The sequence below is a fragment of the Chionomys nivalis genome, chromosome 2 (assembly GCF_950005125.1).
Source record: "Chionomys nivalis chromosome 2, mChiNiv1.1, whole genome shotgun sequence".
Classification (NCBI taxonomy): domain Eukaryota; kingdom Metazoa; phylum Chordata; class Mammalia; order Rodentia; family Cricetidae; genus Chionomys; species Chionomys nivalis.
In genome coordinates this window covers 17877838-17899069 of record NC_080087.1, presented here as the reverse complement: position 1 = coordinate 17899069, position 21232 = coordinate 17877838, and positions in this window count along the sequence as shown.

Here is a 21232-nt window from a genome sequence, read left to right as displayed (position 1 = left end):
AGAGAGAGAGAGAGAGAGAGAGAGAGAGAGAGAGAGAGAGAGAGAGAGAAGACAGGGGCAGGAGAGAGAGCTCAGCAGTTAAAAGCACTGTCTGTTCTTCCCAAGAACTTGGGTTTGATTCCCAGCATCTGAATGATGGATATCAGTATGTAACTGAAGTTCAAGTGGACCTCATACCCTCTTCTGGCCTCCTGGGGCACTGTACTGTAAGCAGAAATTGTACTTTCATTTCCCAGCCATTCAGACCCCAATAATCACAACAGTGTTTGGTGGATGGCTCAGGCATATTTGTAGCTAGTGCTTACATCTTAAATTAACCCATTTCTATTAGTCTGTGTATTGCCACGTGGCTATGGTGTAACCTCATTTTCTATATGTCTTGTTTCCTCCATGGCTGGCTGGCATCTGACCTGACTCTGCCTTCTTTCTCTGTATCCCTGCTCAGATTTCCTGCCTGACTTTACTCTGCTAAGCCATTGGCCGAAACAGTTTTATTCATTAGTCAGTAAAAGCAACACATACAGAAGGACATCCCACATCACTTACACACATGGTGCATAAGCCCAGGTAAAACACCTCTACACATAAAATGAAAACAGCTGGGTGATGGATTGCAAGAGGCAGAGGCAGGCCGATTTCTATGGAGTTTGAGGCCAGTTGGTCTACAGAACAAGTAACAGGACAGCCAGGGTTACACAGAGAAACCCTGTCTCAGAAAACAAAATAATAATAATAGTAATAATAATAATAACAACTAAAATTAAATAAAATGAAAATAACAAAAAGCGAATGACCAAAAGTTTGGAATAGGATATATATAAGTTAGATGCTAACAGTACCCTCATCTTATGTATGACTTGAGCATCTGTGGATTTTAGCATCCACAGTGGCCCTGAACCAAAGGCTCTGAAAGGTACTAAGAGCAACTGTATAGATGGATCAATAATGTCAGGTAACTGGAAAGATGGCTGAGCAGTGAAAAGTGCCTTCTACTTTTCCAGAGGACCCATGTTTAGTTCCAGCACCCCCATCAGGTAGCTCAAAACTGCCTGTAACTCCAGTTTCAGGGACTCTAACACTCTCTCCTGGCCTCTGAGTGCAACTGCACATGGATGGCATTCACTCACAAAAATTTAAAAAACATTTTTTTTTAAATAGAGCCAAGCTCTATTAAATGGTAACTCACATTTACAATCCTGGTCCTCATGAGGCTAGTGCAGAAAGATTGCCTGGGGTTCAAGAGCCACACAATGAGTTTCAGGCCAGCCTGGATACAGAGTGAGACACTGCCTCAAGAAAGAAAGAAAAAGGAGAGAGAGAGAGAGAGAGAGAGAGAGAGAGAGAGAGAGAGAGAGAGAGAGGTAAAATAAAGTCAGAATATGTTTATGAGGGGGAAATTTAGATTGATTGAAAGTTATATTTTAAACCTCTAAAGTTTGTGGTGCCCATCAACCACCTTGGCAGCGTCTGTAAAGATGCTGGGCCAATGAGTCTGATATTTGGGGATAGGTAGGGACAGGTAAGGATAAGATATGTCATTCTGGAAGTCTGTGGTCTTCAGGTGTCATTCACATTCACAGCCAGAGACTGATGGAGATCACCAGGCAGAGCTATAGAGGAGCAATGGAACTCAACCTGTAAATCCAGAGAGGAGCCAGCAAGAGGGAGGCCACGAGAGAGCAATGTCAAGGGAGCCAAGGCCTGGTTGCAGAAAGAAGAGTCTGCTGCTAACGCTGCAAAGAGGCCAAGCTTGGGTATGGAGGATCTGAAGTAGCCTTAACAACGGTAAATGCAGTGAGTTGAGGAGGTAGCAAAGCAGGATCAATAGGGTGAATCTTCGGTGCACAACTCAGTTGAACTCTTTTTATGGTGTTGTACAGCCATCACCTTCTGTCGCCTGAATTTCTTTCATCGTTTCTAACAGGAATTTCACTAGGCATCATCATTCCATTCCCACTTCCTGGCCCACAGTAAATCTACTCTTGTTTGCTACCCATTTATGTGCTTATCCTACGCAACTTTTGCTACTAGCTTACTCACTTCAATTTGCGCTGTGTTTTGAGGTTCATCATGTAGTTTGTAGCAGAATTTCATTCCTTCTGACCATGGCTAAAAAGTATTTTATTGCTTGAATAGACCATATTTTATTTATTCATTAATTTGAAGGGAGGGTATGATTGTTGGAGACGGATCACAGTTAGCCGAGAGTGACCTCCAATTCCCACTCTGTAGCTGAGGATTGTCTTATACTCTTGACTCTCTTCCCAAGTGCTGAGACTGCCAGCAAGCACAGCCCTCCCAGGCTCATCCTTCATCTCTTGATGGATATCTGCAGTGTTTGTGCTTTGGATTCTTATGAACACTGTGGTTCAAACACCTGTTTGAATTACTATTCTCAAAACATGGAAAGTTGTAGCTAAAAGTGAAGCCATTGATAGATTGGCTGGTTAAATGACTGATTGATTGATCTGTTAGGCAGGGTCTTGCTATGAAGCCTAAACTGGCTCCAAAGGGCCTTGAGCTCGGAATCCTCCTGTCTCTTCCTCCCAAGTGCTGGAATTACAGGCAGGAGCTACCCTTTCCAGCAGAAAACCTTTAGTTTTCAGTGTAATACAACATCCCAGAGACACACAATCTTCAGGCCGGGCCTTGTTCCCTGACCTTTCCCTTGTGTGTGGATTTGTATGTTTTCAGCTTCAAGACAATCCCCTACACTGACAGCTTTTGCTGTCATTTGGGTTTAATTCCCATACTAGCCCGCCATTGTCCACTCCAGGCCTTCCTACTCTGGTTCTGTATGCAGAAATACGGCACAGGTACAGGAGGAGATTGCTCTATTTCCCTTCCGAGTCCTAGGCTGAATTCAGTGTTACGCTTCAGGTACATGCCTGCATGGAAACTCTTTTTTTTCTTTTTTTTTTTTTTCGAGACAGTGTTTCTCCTTAGCTTTTGGTTCCTCTCCTGGAACTAGCTCTTGTAGACCAGGCTGGCCTCGAACTCACAGAGATCCGCCTGCCTCTGCCTCCCGAGTGCTGGGATTAAAGGCGTGCACCACCACCGCCCGGCTCTATTATTATTTTTTAAAGACAGGGTCTTATGTCACTCAGATAGATCTCAAACTCGCTATGTAGACAATAGTAGTATTAGTTTTTGTTTTGTTTTGTTGTTGTCTAGGGTTTTGTTATTGTTGTTGTTTGGGGGTTATCTTTTTGGTCGTTGTTGGGTTTTGTTTCTTGTTTTGGGTTTTGTTATTGTTGTTGTCATTGTTTTTGGTTTGATTTTGGTTTTGAGACAGATAGAGTTCAGTGTGTGACCCTGGCTCACTGGGAACTCGCTTGCTGTATAAGCCAGATTAGTCTCAAACTCAGAGATCCACTGTACTCTGACCCTGAGTCCTGGGATTCTCGAAGCTATCTCCTGCCTCAGCCTCCTGGATGTTATGATGACAGGTCTGAACCATCGCACTCAGCTTTGTGAATAGATTTTTGCCCACTAGTCACTCAGATCTGACTTGAAACTGAAGTTCATCTCCTGGAACTGGATCACCTTGGCAGAGCTCTGCCGCCTTCCCCTTCAAAACAATCACCTGGCAGCCGTGCCGACGGCATGAACCTTGGCTATTTTGAACTCACTGAAACTTAACGCTTTAAAGGGGGTTGTTGGGATATCTTGATAAAAAGGTGGTGCTAAGGAATTATTTTTAGGAAGCCAGCGGAAACAATGGAGCTGAAACAATGTTTGAGCAAGTCAAGTTTCCTGCCGGCCGGCTGATGCAGTCACAGGACAGCCCCTTTAAGATAGAAAAATATCTCTCGATCCCCAAAATAGCTGAGCTTAGCATTGTTTCCATAAAGTTTGCCTCAAAATAGAATTTTACTGTCCTTGTAAAATGCTGTGCTCTGCATGATTCTGTGGGGTTTACTTCTATCTACAGAGCTCATCCCTAAACAAGGGCAGCTAACGACCCTAGGGAGAAAATTAAGTTCAAAATGAGGAACAAATTAATTTTAAAAAATGATAAAGGGGATACAGTGTTGGTGGTGCAGCAGTTAAGAACCCTTGATGCTCTTCGAAAGGACCTGAGTTTGGTTCCCAGCTCCCACATTAGGTGGCTCACAAACACCTGTAACTCTAGCCCCAGAGGCTCTGATGCCTTCTTTTGGATTCTGTGGGCACATGCACACACAGTGCACACACTCACACAGACACCACACATAACACACACATAAATAAATAAATCTCTCTCCCATCACTCTCTCTCTGTTTTGTTTTGTTTTTTTGTTTTGTTTTGTTTGTTTTGTTTTTCAAGGCAATGTCTCTGTTTAGCTTTGGAGCCTGTCTTGAAACTTACTCTGTAGACCAGCCTGACCTCAAACTCACAGAGATCCTACCTGTCTCTGCCTCCTGAGTGCTGGGTTTAAAGGCGTGTGCCACCACTGCCTGGCACAAATAAATCTTTTTAAAGTAACTAAAATGAAAAAGAATGTATTTGTTTCTTCTTCATTTTGTTTATTCGAGACAGGGTCTCACTATGTAGCCCTGGCTGTCCTGGAACTCACTATGTAGACCAAGCTGGACTTGAACTCACAGAGAGGTAAAGCCAAGCTTGTTTGGTGAGTTCAAGATAAACTCATGTAAAACCATGCACCACTAGGCCCAGCTAAGCTCATTGTTTTAAATATTTGTTTTCTCTCTCTTTCTCTTTCTGTGTGTGTGTGTGTGTTTGTTGCTTGTTTGTTTTTTGAGTTTTGGTTTTGTTGTTATTGTTACTTTTACGAGGCAGGGCCCCTCTGTGTGTCCTTGGCTGTTCTACAACTCAAATCCAGACTAACCTCGAACTCACAGAGATCCGCCTGCCTCTGCTTCCCCAGTGCTGGGATTAAAACTGTGCACCACAACCTCCCGGATGATTTATTATGTTTATATGTGGAGCGAAGGGGTTTCTGCACATGAGTGCAGGTCCCCAAGGAATCCATAAGGATTCAGACTCTCTCTGAGCTGTCTCTCAGGTCCCTAAGTTGTTTTGCGCCCCGGCTCCCTTGCTCCGGCTCCTGCTTTCGGCTGCTTGACTCTGTTCCTGTTTGTGCAGAGTACTGTTATCTAGGACAGTGATCTGTAAGTCTTCCTTTAAACAAATCACCCTTTTATTATTCATAATTCTGAACTGGTGTGGGATTATTTTGTGACTTCCATCATCATATTATATTAGCTATTTCTGTAACAAAATACTAATAAAAGCAATTTAAGAAAGAAACTCTTAATAAACTTAAGAGTATTTTTCAGTTTACAGTTCAGTGTTGTGAAATATTTTAACTCGATAAAGGTGTGTTACATTTGTTTATGCTGCATTTGTTTAACGATGTAAAGATGGGTTGCGTTTGTTTCACCTTGCCTGCCTAAGGCACCTGAGTGGTCTAAGAAAGAGCTGAACGGCCAATGGATAGGCAGAAAAAGGATAGGTGGGCCTGGGAGGCAGAGAGAATAAACAGGAGAAGAAATCTAAGAAAGAGGGGAATGAGAGAAGAAAACAAGGAGGAAGAGGGACTCGCCCAGGGCCAGAAGCCAGGCAGCAGCCGCTATGGGATGATCTTTCTGTGAGCAGTGAATGTATATTCCTCTCATTGGCTAATAATAAAGGCTGTTTGACCAGTAACCAGGCAGGATAAAGTTATTGGGACAATTAAACTGAGAACTTAGATGAGGAAGGTGGAGTGGGGGATGGGGAGGACCTTGAGCTAGCCACCCCAAAACAAGATGCCAACAGACCAGTAAAAGCCATGGTCACTTGTCAATACATAGATTAATAGAAATGGGCTAATGTAAATGAAAGAGCTAGTTAGCTATAAGCCTGAACTATAGGAAAAAACATTTAGTAATTAATATTAAGCCCCTGAGTAATTATTTAGAAGCAGCCGCAGTACCGGGCAGGACAGAGAAACCTCCATATACAAGCTGCCATCCAGATATGAGAAGCAGTGAAAGTCAAGATATATAGAAAGAAAGAAAAAAAACCCAAGGCAAAAAGTAGATAGAGAAACTGATTAATTTTAAGTTAAAAGAGCTAGCCAGAACTTTAGTCTAAACTGGGTCAAGCATTCATAGCTAATAAGGTGTTTCCATGTCATGATTTGGGAGCTAGTTGGTGACCCAAAGGAAAAAGCCTGGCCCGGTCCAGCACAGCAGTAAGGTCACTGCAGCAGGAAGTAGCCACTTTGCCTCCGCAGTCAGGAAGCAGAGAGAGCTGGATGCTGGTGCTCAACCCACCTTCTCTTTTGTATTCAGTCCAGACCTGGGGTGGTTTGAATGGGATGTCCCACATAGCTCAGGCATTTGAACCCTTGCTTTCTGAATGGTAGTTTGTCGGAACCTGCTCCACGAATAAAGTCCTTGTGGGAGAAGAATTCTGTGTGCTTATAAGAAAACTCCAAGAGGGGCTGGAGAGATGGCTCAGCGGTTAAGAGCATTGCCAGCTCTTCCAAAGGTCCTGAGTTACCAGCAACCACATGGTGGCTCACAACCATCTGGAATGAAGTCTGGTGCCCTCTTCTGGCCTGCAGACATACACACAGACAGAATATTGTATACATAATAAATAAATAAATAAATATTTTTTGAAAAAAAAAAAGAAAACTCCAAGAAAGCACAAGAGTCTTGTGCCCTCAGTTTCTGCAAAAACACAGAATTTCTCTTGGGTTGAGTTTTCGTGCCCCTCCCAGGTGTAGCAGATGGGGTGAGTTTGCTTCAGATTATCCATGACAATTGGCTATTGTCATTTACATGCCTAGATGGGAAAACACCTTTTTACCAAAGGTGGCTTTTGTCCGCCATATGCCTTGCCCTTGCGACTGCACACTTTATTCACGTGACTCTCTCTCAACCCTCAGAGCATACATTGTCTGATGCTCTGAATAAAGTTGCTATTGCTTGAGACTTAGTCTGCCTCCTTGTTAGCTCCAGTCTCCCGGGTCCCACTGCCTTTAGAGCGATAAATAGGGCGGTTTGGGGGAGGCTTAGGAGGTGTGGCCTTGCTGGAGGAAGTGTGTCACCAAAAGAAGGCAGGCTTTGAGGTTTCCAAAGACACTCATAGTAGTGATTTCTCTTTCTCTGTTTTCTGCTCTCAACTACTTCTGCAGCCATTTCTAGTGCCTGCTGCCAAGCTTCCTACAGTGATGTGATGGACTCCTACCTCAGGAACTATAAGTCCCACCCCCAACTCCCCCCCCAAAAAAAAACTGCCCTTCCTTCTATAAATTGCCTTGGTCATGGTGTTTTATCACAGCAATAGAAAAGTAACTAAGACTGGACCCCACCCCATAGAAGGATGCCACCCACATTTACGGTGGGTTTCTCCACCTCATAATCTAGAAATTCCCTCACAGAGCAGAGAAACAAAGACCCTCAAGTATAGAAAGAAAGCCCCCCTCAAAGGGTAAGGCAAGATAGCATCATAATTGGGAGTATGCTGCCATAGCACACACAATATGTGCTTAGTGTACACTGGCATTGGGTTCTACACCTGGCATCAAACAATTAATCAAACACAAAGACGACTTTGGCCTGATGGGGCATTCTTAATCCCAGCACTTGAAAGACCTCAGACATAGAAGCAGAGGCAGGTGGATTACTGTGGTTTGAAGCCAACCTGGTTTACATAATAAATTCTGAACCAGACAGGGTTACTAACTGAGGATACACCTGCCCCAATAATCCTAGATAATCTAGGAGAAGTATCTTATTGAGAGAGAGAGAGAGAGAGGTTTCAACAATTAAGAAGGTGTACTGTGATTGAGCATGGTGGTACCAGTTTTTAATCCCAGCATTCGGGAGGCAGAGGCAGGTGGCTCTCCAAGAGTTTGAGGCCAGCCTGGTCTATAGAGTGAGTTTCATAACAAATAGACCTACATAGAGTGATCTTGACTTTAAGAAAAGAAAGGAAGGAAGGAAAGAAGGTGTGCTTCTCTATCAGAGGACCCAAAGTTGGTTCCCAGCACCCATGTTGGGCTGCTTACAGACACTGTAACTCCACTTCCACAGGATCAGTCTCTGGCCTCTGGTAACACTACACCCATGTGCAGACAGATACCCACACATGTATACATCCATGACTTTTTTTTTTTTTTTAAGACAGGGTTTTTTCTGCATAGCCCTAGCTGTCCTGGAACTCACTCAAAAGACCAGGCTAGCCTAGAACTCAGATATCCACCTGCCTCTGCCTCCTGAGTATGGGGATTAAAGAAATGAACCACCACACAGAGCCTCACATAATCTTTTAAATCTTTCTTTAATGCAGATACAAATAACAAAGGAAAATGTCAATTTTTTCTAACCAGAAGCTATTGTTTAAAATGGGCATTTTGAATAATTGCTGTAGAAGGAGCTGTGGGTCACTTCCCTCCACTCAGCTCCTGGCCACCGGCTAGCTTTACCCAAAATAATTACACGGAAACTGTATTCTTTTAAACACTGCCTGGCCTGTTATCTGTAGCCTCTTAAATTGCCACAGTTTTCTGTGTATATGTATGGTATAGGAGTTCCTTCTGTTTGTGTGTTGTTTTCATTGGTTAATGAATAAAGAACTTGCCTTGGCCTAGTTGATAGAGAGGAACTTAGGTAGGCGGAGAAAACAGAACTGAATGCTGGGAGGAAGAAGGGCAAAGAGAGAGGAGTCAAGGATCCTCTGCCTGAGATGGATGCCAGTTAGAATCTCCGGTAAGCGACTGCCACACAATACAGAGATTAGCCAATAAGAAGTTAGAGCTAATGGCCAAGCAGTGTTTTAATTAATACAGTTTCTGTGTGGTTATTTGGAGTGTAAGCTAGTCGAGTGGCCGGGGCCCTCTCCCTTGCTTACATGATGCATGTATAAGTACCTCAGGTCTTTCTATCCTGCCACTGAACTCCAAATGAACCTAAGGAGGGGCCTCATCTACAAAGGGGCATCTCTCAGCACAAGGATACTTAGACATTCTGTCCCTTTTTTGTTATTATTTTCTATTTCATCTGCCTAACAACACCCTTTGGTGTTTGGAATCGATCTTCGGAACAGAACTCATTGATTTCATTACTCTGGGCTACATTCAGGCCGTTTCCACACAAGTATACAATGTGTTTGGAGCGTATTTGTCCCACCTCACCCTCCGCTCCTCACCCTCCACTCCTCACCCTGTTCACAGCCCTGGCCCCTCCTGTTAGCCCCCTTTGTTGCCCTGGACGGCTGCACTTCTATTCACAAATATCTGTACATCTGTGATTTTATGCATCTGTATAAGATGTAAGATCTGCAAACAAGAGAAAACATGTATTTGTTTCTCTGTGACTTAATTCACTTAATCTGATTATTTCTAGTCGCATCCACTTTCAGGCAAACCACATAACTTTACTCTTTATGGCTGAGGAAAGGTTTGTCCCCACTGAGAAACTGTAGTGGAGGAAGAGTATTTTCCCTGAAGCAGAGAGGGCAGGGACACCGAACCTGACCCTAATTCGAAGGCTAGAAATGCACAAAACTCTTTCAAGGCTGTGGCAGTAAATCGTGAGCTCAACATCTCCCAGGCTCATCCGCCTTTAATTTTCCCCCAGTGTTAGTATTCATAGTGTCGTAGCTGGGTTTCTACTGTTGTGATAAACGCCACAACCATAAGCAACCTTCAGAGGAAAACATTTGTTTACATAGCTAACACATCCCTGCCACTCTCCTTCCTGAAGGGAAGTCAGGGCGAGAACTCAAAGTGGGAACTTGGAGACAGGAAGAGAAGCAAAAGCCATGAAGGAGTGCTGTTTCCTGACTTGCTCCTCCTGATTTACTTAACTTGCTTTCTTATACAACCCAGGACCAGCAGCCCAGGGGATGGCACCACCCACAGTGGGCTGGGCTCACCCGCATCAACCATGAATCAAAAAAAGTCCCAATGACTTGCCTATAGGCCAGTTTAATGAAAGCTCTTCTTCCCAGATAAATCTAGCATGTATCAAGTTGGCAAAACAATATCCAGAACACGTATCATCAGGCAATCCCATGCCACATTTTACCACAGCAAGCTTCTAGAGGCCTCCCTGCTTCTGTTAGTGACTTTCTGTGAGGTGCTGGTGTGAAGACCTGGGTGCTAGGCAAACTAACACTAAACTGTGCCACAACCCTGCCCTGGAGGAGCTTATGGTCTGTGTGTCCTAGCGAAAAAGTTCACATACTCTGAATCATGAAACACAGAAGGTCACAGAATTTTGGCTGGGGGATCATGTATCCACAACCACACACACACACACACACACACACACGCACACACACGAGGGACAGTCTGGGAGTATGCAGAAGATAGGAATATACACACTACAACCTTAGAGCCTCTGTGCAAAATGAAGCTGATTGGGGATGTGCAAGGAAATGCTTGACATTTTTCGACCCAGCTTGTGAGCAAACATGTCGTGTCGGTTTGTCTTGGAATGAACAGATGCACACTTCCAGCTCCGAAATCCTACAGGATTCTATGAGATGGTGAGAGCCCTGACCAAAAGTGCAGATGATGTGTGAAGGGCAGGGGGAATAAAAGAGTCTTTCTGTTTATTAGAGTCTCCCGAATGCAAGCATCAGGAACCGGACACCTAGCTGGAACCCGTTGGCCCCTTAGGAAGGATCAGGCTTGACTGAGACAACCTAGTGGTGTTCTCTCCGCCTCCCGGTCCAGAGTCTTTTGTGTGTTTCTTTCCCAGACAGGCTTTTTCTGCAGAAGACCACAGGGAGTGCTCAGTGTTTATTCCCCGGGGGTTGTGGTCCCATGCTGGAGGAGAGCATCGGCAATTTTTCCACTTTTATCTCAGGCTCTGGATATGACCCAGCCTGACTTTGCAGGAACTGTGGCGCTGGGCTACAATGATGCGTGAATCTTGGGAGAGATTGATTGGCCTAGCTCACATCTTAGTGAAGATGATGCAAGGTTTTGATTGACAGTCAACGTTGTGGTCACGTGGGATAGAATGGGAATTCCAAAATCAAAGGGCATTAGGGCAGATTGATTTTAACAAGGAACAGATGTCTCTAAAGTCCCTCTAATATAATCCTCTTAAGAGGGACCATCTTTCTAGAAGTAGAGGGTGTAGGGAATCTGAAGAAATTATCACTCTGTATTCACAGCGATGAAGTTTCTTCGTATAAAACAGATGCATGATCCGCAGGTAGAGTCAAGAGGGAAGGCATAAGGAGTGAGCACTCTGCAAGTGCCTTTGCTAAATGGGTGGTCTTATGATGCTTAAGGGCTGCCTGGGAACGCAGCTTCGTGGTAGGATGCTTGCCTAGCACACGTGAGGCACCAGGTTCAATCTCCAGCCAGACAAAAGAGGAAACGAAGTCGGAACAGAGAGGATTGTAGGCACAGAGAGGATTGTAGGCAAAGGTCTAGCTCCCTCTCTCTCCAAACCTCACCTCTCAAAGACTACCCAGCAAGGAAAAGGCACCAAGAAGCCCAGTACTGCATTCTTGGCAACTATTGCACCTTCCTCCCCTGTTGCCACCAACAGCCCAAGTCTCCGCCTGAGCATTAAGCTTTTGATCATATTTGGGCACAAACCCAGCTTGAGGCAAACACGCCATCACTCCTGGTCTACAACCTATTAATCTCCCTGCTGTCGTTCAGGTGTGCGGCTTCTACAGCCTCGATCTCTTGGGACTGCTATGAACATAGTTGAGCACATGTCCTTGTGGTAAGATTGAGCATTCTTTGGGTATATACCCAAAAATGGTATTGCTAGGTCCTGAGGAAAGTTATTTCCTGATTTTCTGAGAAATCGTCATACTGACATCCAAAGGAGTTGTACCAGCTTGCATCCCCACCAGCAATGCAGAAGTGTTCCCTTTTCCCTACAACCTCTCCAGTACAAGCTGTCTTCAATGTTTTTGATCTTGGTCATTGTTACAGGTGTAAGATGGAATCTTAGAGTTGTTTTTATTTGCATTTCTCTAATGGCTAAGGATGTTGCGCATTTCCTTAAGTGTCTTTCAGCCATTTTAGATTCATCTGTTGAGAGTTCTCTGTTTAGGTCTGTGCTCCATTTTTTATTGAATTATTTGTTCTTTAGATGTCTAATTTCTTAAGATTGGGATTGTTGTCTAAGGTTTTCTGTCCTACCCAGTTCCCGCAGTAGTTAAGTTCCAAAGAAATCACACAGAGGTCTACATTAGTTATATACTGATTGGCCCATTAGCTCAGGCTTCTTATTAACTCTTATAACTTATATTAGCCCATTATTCTAGTATTTATTAGCCACATGGCTCTGTACCTTTTTTCAGCAAGGCCATCGCATTTTGCTTCTTCTGTGTCTGGGCTGGAACTGCAGAGGAATGGGCTTTCCCCTTCCCAGAATTCTGTTCTCATTGACTCATCTCTACTTCCTGTCTGGTTCTCCTGCTCTCAATTTGGTTTTCTGTTATCTACTCCTCCTGGGTGAGTTTGTTTCTTTTTGTTCTAGAATTTTCCAGTGTTCTGTTAACTCACTAGTGCAGAATTTTTCCAACTTCTTTATGTTGGCATTTAGTGCTATGAGCTTTCCTCTTAGTACTGCTTTCATTGTGTCCCATAAATTTGGGCATGTTGTGTGGTCACAATGAATTTTAGGAAGTTTTTAATTTCTTTCTTTATTTCTTCCTTGACCCATTGGTGATCCAAGTGAGCATTGTTTAATTTCCATGTGTTTGTGGGCTTTCTTAAATTAGTGTTGCTGTTGAATTCTAATGTTAAGCCATGCTGATCTGATAAAATACATGGAGTTATTCTAAATTTTTTGGATCTGTTGAGGTTTGCTTTGTTACTGAGTATGTGGTCAACTTTTGAGAAGGTTCCACAAGGTAATGAGAAAAAGGTATATTCTTTTATGTTTAGATGGGATATTCTATAGTTCTTTATTAAATCCATTTGAGTCATAACATCTGTTAGTCCCCTTATTTCTCTGTTAAGTTTCTGTCTGTCCTGCCGGGATAATAATGGACTAAACCTCTGAAACTGTAAGTAAGCCCCCAATTAAATGCTTTACTTTATAAGAGTTGCCATGGTCATGGTGTCTCTTAACAACAGTTAGAAATCCTAACTAACTGGGCAATGAGATCAAGGCCAGCCTGGTTTACAATGTGAGTTCCAGAACAGGCTGCAAAGCTACAGAGAAACCTGTCTCAAAAAATGAAGAAGAAGAAGGAGGAGGAGGAGGAGGAGGGGGGGGAGGAGGAGGAGGAGGAGGAGGAGGAGGAGGAGAAGAAGAAGAAGAAGAAGAAGAAGAAGAAGAAGAAGAAGAAGAAGAAGAAGAAGAAGAAGAAGAAGAAGAAGAAGAAAAGAAGCCCTAACTGAAGAAGCAAGGTGGCAGAAAGATAATTTATATTCCCCAGGTTTTGACTCTTCTGAGTTCCTGAGGGCCTCAACCTGACAATAATATCTAAGAAAAAATTATCTGTTATCAGCCAGGTTTTGTGGGGCATGCCTGTGTTCCCAGAACTTGAGGAGTAAAGAACAAAAGTTTTGGAATTCAAGGTCATATTCAGCCACACAGTGAACCTGAGGCCAGCCTAAGATACATGAGCCTTGACTCAAAATAATAACAATATGGACGGAGAGATGGCTTAGGGTTAAGAGCACTTACAGCTCTCACAGAAGAACAAGCTCAGTTCCCAGCACCACGTGGTGTCTCACAACCATCTATAACTTCAGTGGCTAGCCATCTGATGCCCTCTTCTGACTTCCAAGGGCACCACACATGCACATGGCACACTGACATATATGCAAGTAAAATACTCATAAAATAAATAAACCTTAAAAGAAAATAATAGTAATCCAGTCTTTGAAAGAAACTGTAAAAGAAGCAGGTACAATTCTGAGTTTCCCCCATTGCAGTTGGGATGTCCTGGAGTTGTTTCTCCCATTGCGGTTGAGGTGTCCTGGAGTTGTTTCTCCCATTGCGGTTGAGGTGTCCTGGAGTTGGGGTGCCCTGCAGTCACAGTCCTCCATATTCGCATTGTAATAGTTCCCTAAACCACTTCTTGCAAGTCTCCGAGGAAATGGCCTGTGGTGTTCCAGAAAAGGGAGGTGCAAAGGCACAGAGACTGTTCCTGGAATGTTCCTGAATAATTCAGCCACAATCACTATTTGCAAGTCACTGAGGAAGGAAAGATTCCAATAGATGCCACTTCCTCTGGACCCTGAATGGAGCAACCTGCTTTTTACTTAACATTGTGGCTCTATTTGGAATCATCCTTGGAAGGACAAAGACTGAGTCTTAAAGGTCAAAATCACAGCAAGCAAGACACATTTCTCATGAATCAAAAATAGCCTCAATCTGGTGACTTAGATACACACAACACTAGCTCCAGCTCCTCTGCTCCCATCCATCATGACATGCAAAGGACTCAAGGAAGGCGGAGAAGAAATGGCTCAACAGTTAAGAGCACTTGTTACTCTTGCGGAGGGCCCAGGTTCAAGTCCCAGCACCCACATAATAGCTCATACCCATCCAGTTCCAGGGAATCTGACACCTTCTTCTGACCTCTGCAGGCATCAGAAATGCATGTGGTACACATACATATATGTTGACAAAATATACACATTCCAGGACTGGAGAGATTGCTCAGCAGTTAAAAGGATTGACTACTTTTCCAGAAGACCAGGGTTCAATCCTTACATCTCTCACAACTGACTGTAAATTCAGTTCCAGAGGAGCTGCTGCCCTCTTCTGGTCTCTGGGGGCACTGCACATTCATGATACATATACATACATGCAGACAAAACATTCACACATGTAAAAGTGTGTGTGTGAGTGTGTGTGTGTGTGTGTTTTTAGACTCCAAAAGCTGAGACTCAGTTTCCGATGCCCATCAGCTTCTGAAAGGTAAAGTCAGAATTCTGGAACTGAACTAACTTCCTTGCCTGAGGGAAACTATAGCCGTAGTGCCAGCACCCCATTTGCACCTGGTGAGGACCTTCTAGCTGCCTCAGAGAGCATGGTAGAGCAACTAGGAGTATACAGCTCAGAGGCAGACTGAGTATTACCACGTACAGAGTCTTAAATATTTTTTTAAAGATTTATTTATTTAGTTTACAGTATTCTGTCTGCATATATGCCTGCAGGCCAGAAGAAGGCACCAGATCTCACTACAGATGGTTGTGAGCCACCGTGTGGTTGCTGGGAACTGAACCCAGGACCTCTGGAAGAACAATCAGTGCTCTTAACCTCTGAGCCATCTCTCCAGCCCCAGAGTCTTGAATTTGATCTGCAATACCAAAAATATAAACTAAAGTAGGGGACTAGGAGAATGGCTCAGGGAATAAAAGTACATACCGCTTTTACAGAAGGTCCAAGTTTGGTTCCCAGCACGCATGTCACATAGCTCACAACCACCTGTAACCCAGCTTCAGGGGACTCAATGTCCCTAACTTCTGAGAGCACTGACGATACTCACATACACACCCATGCACAGACACCTAATTAGAAATAAGATAAACCTTTGAAATACAGCAATAATAATCAATTGCCCGGCAGAGGGTATCACAGGATGAAACAGAAAGCAGGCTAGTTCAGATTTCTCTTCCTGCAAAGCCACTAATGCCATCACCAGAGCCCGCTCTCATGACCTAAGAATGGTCTCCAGTAACAAACCCAGTCAGCAGCCCGGTTTGAGGAATTCAGACCTCTGACATGGCTTCCAATAGGATGAGAACAATTTTTTCCTCTATCCCTCCCTTCTGCCTGCTACAGCTCCGTATGAGGTACATTTGGCAGTGAGCCACCCATCTGTGTGCAGTTCCAAGACGGACGAAGCCCAGCGTCTACCTCCACGTCCTCAGGTGGCACACTCTCCGCCAGGACTGCCAGCTTCTATTCCGGGTGGAAGAAAAGTAGATACCCCACCCCCCGGTGAGACCACTGTGATCTCAGAGTTTTGTCAGACGGAGACGATTTACTGCTGCTCCTGCAATCTGTGCTTTTACTTTATACTTATCTGTCTTTGTGCGTGTGCTTGTGGAGACTGGAGAAAAGCTTTGGGGAGTTGATTCTTCTTTAATTATATTTTATTTATTATTTTTTATGTGTATGTTTGCCAGTGTGAGAGTGTCGGATCCCCTAGAACTGGTTATTACAGACAGTTGTGAGCTGCCATGTGGGTGCTCGGAAATGAACCCGGGTCCTTTGGGAGAGTAACCAGTGCTCTTAACCACTGAGCCATCTCTCCAGCCCAGGAATTGATTCTTGTTTTGCTCCTTATAGAGATGGAGTCTCTTGGTTTGACCATGCTGTGGCATATGCCACACTCCGGGGATCCTAGTCCATGGCTTTTAGCCCAATCTCGTGTCTCTCTCTACTCCCAGATCCCTACATGAGAGTGGAGATTACGGATGTGAGCTACAGCATCTGGCTTTCCCCGAGGTTCCAGAGACTAAGCTCAGGTCGTTGGACTGGCCAGGGCTTAGTGCCCTCGGTGCTAGCCTTCTGGCCCAAGGCCCTTAGGGAGAAGCTGTTTCCCTACAGATCCAGCCATGTGACCTTCAACAAGTGACTTACTGTTTCCCAGGCTGACAGATAGAATCTTGTGAGACAAACCAAGGAGAGGCCGAGAGACAGCGCATGGGACTCTTGGTCAGTGACAGCGTTGCTGGGAGGAAAGAATCAAACGCAGGGGAGTGAAGCACTGCGGGGGACAACTAAAACTGTCTGTCCTGGATAATCAGTGCTCTGAGGGCTCAGAGGTCAGGAAGCCTCATCTGAAATAAATGATCAAGGACACAGGGACATGATGTACAGCGAGGCCTGGGGGGCGAAGCCAATCAAATATTTGTCTCCATTTTTTAGCTGCAGATTATGGGTTAATGTATGCTTAACCCAACTCTGTTCTAGAAAGGAAGAAAAATAGAAGAAAAGAGTGGGTGGATTGTGTGCTTAAAAGAGCTCAAATAGCCGGCCAGTGGTGGCGCAGGCCTTTAATCCCAGCACTGGGGGGTAGGGAGGGGATGGGAGGGGCAAAGGCAGGTGGATCTCTGTGAGTTTGAGGTCAGTCTGGTTTACAGAGCTACTTCCAAGACAATCAGGACTACACAGAGAAGCCCCATCTTGAAAAACAAAACAAACAAACAAACAAAAAATAGCTCAAGGTAAAATCAAGAAAAACTGGCCAGAGACCAGATAATGCGGTATCAATAGGTTGTAGCATTGGCTCTGCTTTCGGAAACGCATGGCATTTCACAGGGTAAGAATAGCAGCTGACACCGTGGATATGAATCCCATCAGCTTAGCCACCCAGCAAGGAAGACCCCCCTCCCCAGGGACACAGGATGCTTCAGCCCATGAGGCTGGGTGTGGTCATCTTGCTCAGATAATTGCAGCCTCATCAGGAAGGAGCCCTTTTAATGTTCTCTATTTTGCCAGGCTAACAGTATCATGAGCACCTAAGTGCTGTACCAAACTTCTGGGGAGTGTATCCATTAACCATGACTTCTATTTCATCTGCTCTGATGCCCTGAGACAGAGAGAAGTCTTGCCACCCACAGCTTCTCCCAGAGTTAGCCAATTCCTAGAGATCAGGACTCAACAGTGAGTAAAGTTTTCAACCACAGATGAAACAAACTAGGGTTGACATTTCAATCCTTTCCTTCATTCCAACACACACACACACACACACACACACACGGAAACCACACGATAAGAGCCCACAGCTTCCCCTCCACCTCCGCCTCCAACCAGCCCGGGTGTTCGCTACACCCAAACCTCCCATGGTATGAAGTGACTTGCCACTTGGAGCTGTGGGGACCATTTTAATGGCAGTCACGCCCTGATCTGTTCACCTTTACGTAGCTCAAACTTTCCAGCCATACACACACACACACACACACACACACAAAATCTTAGGGCTCTTGTACATGTCACGCTCTCTTCCTGGCCTGGCACAGCAGATCCCAGCAGCTGTATGCCTTTCCCCAACGGGAGAGAGTCTGTTGGACACTCCACAAGTGTGTATCATACTTGTCACCACACTGGAGGCAACTGTGGAGACGGAAGAAAAACTGTCAAGCTCAGAGTGTGCTGATTAGCCCAAGCACAATTATTTCTCACAGATGGATTTTGCATGGAGTTCTGCTTCTGTTGATGGTGACAAATGCAACGACAATAGAGCTAGCAAGCAACATTCCATCACTGCTTCTCATGAAGGCACAAGGAAGATGGGTGTGGTACATACCCGTGACCCCAGCTCTTGAGAGGTAGAGACAGGAAGATTGGGTTTCAAGGCTTAGCCTTGTCTAAGCTCTCTGTCTCTCTCTGTCTCTCTCTGTCTCTCTCTCTCTCTCTCTCTGTGTGTGTGTGTGTATTTGTGTGTGTGTGTGTGTATCCTGAGACAGGCTCTCACTGTATTGACAAATCTAGTTTTGAATTCCTGGGCTCAAATGATTCTCGTGCCTCACTTTAGAGTAGCTAGTCGGAATTGCAGGTGTATAACTAGACCCAATCACATGCTTAAAACAATACAGTGAGGAGCTGGAGAGATGGCTCAGTGGTTAAAAGCACCAACTGCTCTTCCAGAGGACCTGGGTTCAATTCCCAGCACCCACATGGCAGCTTACAACTAACTGTCTGTAACTCCAGGGTCTAACTCTCACAAAGACATAGATGCAGGCAAAGCACCAATGGACATAAAATAAAAATAAGTAAATTTAAAAAACATAGTGATTAAGAGACATTCCATGTTTAAGTTACAGAAAACACAGTTTCCAACACCTTTGTATTCTGTGAGCTGAGAGGCAGGGCAGGGCTGGCGAAGTCCTGACGACCTGGTGACTCATCTCACTCCAGCCCTCTGACTCTGCGCTCCCACAGAATGCATGCCTCCTCATCCAAACACACGGAGAGAGCCAGGGCTCAGCTGGAGGCTGCATCACTAGAATTGGCAGTCTCATTCCAAGAGCTCAAGCAGATCTCTTTACAAGACTGCAGCATGTGGCCATCCTTGATCAAGAAAAATGTTATATCAATGAATCTGGACCCGAGCCAAATGGCTTCTCTGGATTCACTAGGCAGCCGGCTTCCCAGAAAACACGTGGGCAGGGAGGAGGGAGGTGCAGGTGGAGGTGCCTAAGTGTATCCTTGCAAGATTAGCCAAGGGGAAGGGGGGTGAACGGCACAATGCTTCCAATGCACTCACAGAACAGCAACAGATCGTGAAGAATAAAGAAGCAGAAGGAGGCAGGACTGAGGTAAGTGATGATAACGATTTTAAAACAAAGGAGGCTGGAGAGATGGCTCAGCCGTTACAAGCACTTGCTGCTCATCCAGGCCTCTCAGATTCTGTTCCCAGCACCCACCTGGAAGCTCACAACTGTAACACCAGGCTCAGGGAATTCCTCAGTCTCCTCTGGTCCAGGCATGGACATGGTGCACGGACACACACGCAGGCAAAACTCTCGTACACATAAAATAAAATTTCAAAAAATTGTTACAAAAGGGAGAAGCACACACATGGGGAGACAGGAGGATTGCCGCAAGTTCTAAGCCAGCCTGGACTGCAGTGAGACCTTGTCTTTAAAAAAAAGGTGAAAGGAAAGAGGGAACAATCTGAATCGCGGACAACAGACACCGTGTTTGCAAGTGAAATCGTCTGGCTTTGATGGCTCTCACTAGACGACTCTAATTTTGATGTGACTGCATAAAGGAAAAAGTCATTACATTTAAACTTTTTCATTTCTGCCTTACATTTGCCTGTCTTGCCTTGGAAGGTTGTAAAATTGATTAGCAAAAAGGTCCTATGCTTTTATGGCATAATGGCATTTAAAATGTCAAGAAGGAAAAAAGGGCTGAGGGGTCACATCTAGCCTGAGATTTTGATCTTGTGGTCATTTCTCTTCAGCAGTTCATCTCCTTTCACACCTGCATACAGCTACTTTGTCACACACATGTGCACAGTGTGTCCAACATCAAACAAGGGGTGCCAGAAGTGGAGAAAAGGCGAATTGAATCGGTGTCCCGTCTGGCAGTAACAAAAAAACAGACGCTGCTATGTCTTGAGCAGAAGAATCCTCGTGGCGGGTATCTCCCCATGCCCTCTGTGACAGAAGCTGCCTCCTCTTTGCAGCCATGTGCAGTCACTGTTGTGACATGCCCAGTGACACTGGCCTCTTCCTGACCTGCACAGCAACTCCCAGGAGCCTGGGCACCCTTCCCCAGCAGGAGACAGCTTGTTGGGCAGTCTGTGTATCATATCTGTCACTAAGTAGAGGTAATTGTGAACACAGAAGAAATTTATCAAATCACAAAGCCTGCTGAGTAGCTCAGGCATATTATCTGTAATATATGGATTGGCCTGCAATTTTTCGTTTGTTGGAGCTGATTTGCCATGACAACAGAGCTAGCAAACACCATTTCATCACTGCTTCTCCCAGAGGCAGAATGAGGGTGGGTGTGGTACAAATCTGTGACCCTAGCTCTTGGGAGAGTGTGGGCAGGAAGATGAGAGGTTCAAGACCTGGCCTTGGCTACATAGCAAGTATGAGGCCCACTCGAGTTACATGAGATCCTGACTCAAACAAAACAAAAGAATCCAGTGAGAATACGGGCCTGGCAGTACATCCGAAATCCTAAACACTGTACGGATGTGTTCCTTTCTGACGTCACTGTTTGAGTGTTCATTAAAAGATAAAAAGGATCTGAGCGTGGTGGGGCAGAGGATGTCAGGAGTTCAAGACTGGCTTTGGCTATTTTGTATTCAAGACCACACTGGGCTATGTGGACCCTGATTCAAAATTCAAATAGAAAGTAAAAAGGGCCAGGCGGTGGTTGTGCACATCTTTAATCCCAGCACTTGGGATGCAAAGGCAGGCGGATCTCCGTGAGTTCGAGGCCAGCCTGGTCTACAAGAGCTAGTTCCAGGACGGGCTCCAAAGCTACAGAGAAACTCTGTCTCAAAAAACCAAATAAAATAAAATAAAGAAAAAAGAAAAAAAAAGAAAGAAAGTAAAAAGGAGAAAAGAAGAATGCTAAGGAACAATAATATACATGATGTATTTGAATTGTCTTTTTGTTTCTAGGTATTTTAACATGTTCAGATAGAAAACCTCGCACCAATGAAGGTTCTCATGGTCCAAAAGTCAGTCTACTTTCAACTCAACTTTTAAATACAATTTCATGTGTGTCTGTATGTATAGATTATGTATGTATGTGTATGTATGTTTGTGTGTGTTTGTATGTGTACATGTGTGTATGTATGTGTGTGTGTGCACCT